The following is a 2,500-nucleotide window of genomic DNA, read 5'->3' as shown; positions in this document are numbered from 1 at the left end:
CCTTCAAACTCAGTGCCTCTTTGCGTGACATCATGGGAAAATCAAAAGAAATCAGCCAAGACCTAAAGAAGCCAGACGACGGTTTGCAACGGCACATGGGGATGTTACGGGGATGTTACGTTACGTAGGCCATGCTACCAGAACTAAGTGTATGTAAACTTCTGACCCACTGGAATGTGATGAAAGAAATAAAAGCTGAAATAAATCATTCTCTCTATTATCCTGACATTTCACATTCTTAAAATAAAATAGTGATCCTAACTATCTTAAGACATGGAATGTTTACTAGGATTAAATGTCAGGAATTGAGTTTAAATGTAGTTGGCTAAGGTGTATGTAAACTTCCGACTTCAACTGTAGCTAGCTGCTGGACTGGCAACCCTGCTAGTCCCTGCTGGACACCTAGATTGTGTTCGATCGAACAACTCCAAATGGTGACTCGGTCTCAAAATGCCCGGCTGGTATTCAACCTCCCCAAATACTCCCCAAATACTCGCATGTCACCCCTCTCCTTCGCACCCTGCACTGGTTCCCGATAGCAGCTCGCATCAGATTCAAGACCCTGGTGCTTGCATACCAGGCAGCTAAAGGGACAGCCCCTGCCTACCTGAAGGAAATGGTAACCCCCCAAACCCCTGCCCGCTCACTCCGTTCCTCCACCTCGGCTGGCCGACTGGCCCCACCTCCTCTACACAGCAGTCGGGCTGCCCGATCACGTCTCTTCACAACACTGGCTCCCCGCTGGTGGAATGAGCTCCCCGCGGCCGTCAGAACGGCAGAGTCACTACCCATCTTCCGTCGTAGACTGAAGACCCATCTCTTCAGGTTACATCTTAACTGCTCCTCCTGAGACATCTTCTGACCCTCACCACTACGTCTCCTAAAGACACCCGCTTTCCCCTCTACTGTGTCCCTAAGAACTTCTACTGCCCCCCTTGTACTGTTTCTCAGTTTCTCCAGTAATTTTTTTTTTTAGTAGAAGGCGATAATAGGGAGAAGGTTTTTCCTTCTATCAGTGGCCCCGGGCCTGAGCTAGAGTACTCTTCCTGCAACGAATAGTGGACTGCTGATTCACATGCTTAGTATTCAAATGTATTGATTGTAAGTCGCTTTGGAATAAGGCGTCTGCTAAATGCCAAAAATGTAAATGTAAATGTAAATGGCTAATGGTGTGAACTTACAGTAAGTCTCACTGACAAACACACAGGCATCAAAATCAGGTCATAGCCCTCCAGTCAGGTCAAATTGGTGTGATAGAGTGATGACGCACACACACACACTATGATAGAGGGATGACGCACACACGTGCGCACTAACGTACACACACACACACACACACACACACGCACAGCTATGATGTTGTTATGTTGCTATGATTGAAACACTCCTCCGGCCTTGCTCAGCTGAGACACTGAGAGGCTGTCTGTGATTAGTTATTATGTCCTTCTCTATGGCGACTTTTCAGGTTATTTCAGAGGTAGAGTACTGTTAGACACACACACACACACACACACACACACACACACACACACAAACACAAATCCCTGCCCACACGCGCACACACACACACACACACACACACACACACGCACAAACACACAAACACAAATCCCTGCCCACACGCGCACACACACACACACACACACACACACACACACACACACACACACACACACACACGGCCACACGGCCACACGGCCACTTTCCTTTAGCACAGCAAGTGAGGCTATAAAAGGCCAAAAAGCTCTGGTAGAGATGCGTGTCTGGTACATCCCAGCAGGATCCCCAGGGGAATAGTCCAGCCCTCTCCTGTCTGCTCCCTGCGGGACTCCACTCAGCAGAGACGCTCAGCACATCACAGTCCCTACTTATGGCATTTCTCTAGGGCTTGGAGAGGCCTGCTGCAGTGCTTCTCAGAGGCTTTACACACTTGCTTAGCTACTGCATGGAGAGCTGAACTAAAGCAAAGTACCCAATTTGGACCAGCTGGAAACATAACAAACGTAATCCTGAGTATAAGTACATGTGCATCAGTCCAACTGAATCCATTTGAAGGGATAATAATTGGGATTATAAATGAGATCACAGTGGTCAGAATGTTGTTGTAACGTTTAGACTGATATCTACTACAGCGTTTCCTCTATATGCATTGATTTGTGGTGGGCCACCACAAATACATTTTCTCCGCCACTAATTGATGCTGCGCAACGAGAAAGGCAGCAAGGTTATTATGACCAGAGAACAGAAAAAAAAAGCAGATTGGAGTTAGATTTAGGGCGCTTTTTCATTCAGACCTACATTTCATTCCGATTTAGGGTGTAGTTAGTTACAATATGTTACAATGTTGCAATTAACCTCTAAGTTCTTGCATCCATCTAGAATATCATGGTATATGTGTGTGTTAGTGTGTGTGTGTGTGTGCGTGTGTCTATGTGTGTCATGATCTTTAAATGTTATCTTAATTTGTTTGTTATGTCAGTCTACTGTCTGTGTTGTTTCT

General features: G+C 46.3%; 1 protein-coding gene across 1 annotated transcript in view; it reads right to left on the bottom strand.

Annotated features, from left to right (window-relative positions):
- pde4ba (phosphodiesterase 4B, cAMP-specific a) overlaps window positions 1-2,500 on the bottom strand; it is a gene marked incomplete at both ends in the record, with an annotated part of 126,360 nt that overhangs the window by 113,374 nt on the left and 10,486 nt on the right. The gene's annotated exons all lie outside the window — the stretch shown is intronic.

The sequence above is a fragment of the Nansenia antarctica genome (genome assembly GCF_963989245.1).
Source record: "Nansenia antarctica genome assembly, chromosome: 1".
NCBI lineage: Eukaryota > Metazoa > Chordata > Actinopteri > Argentiniformes > Microstomatidae > Nansenia > Nansenia antarctica.
Note: the sequence above shows the minus strand (reverse complement) of the source record. Positions and strands in the feature narration are given on the sequence as shown.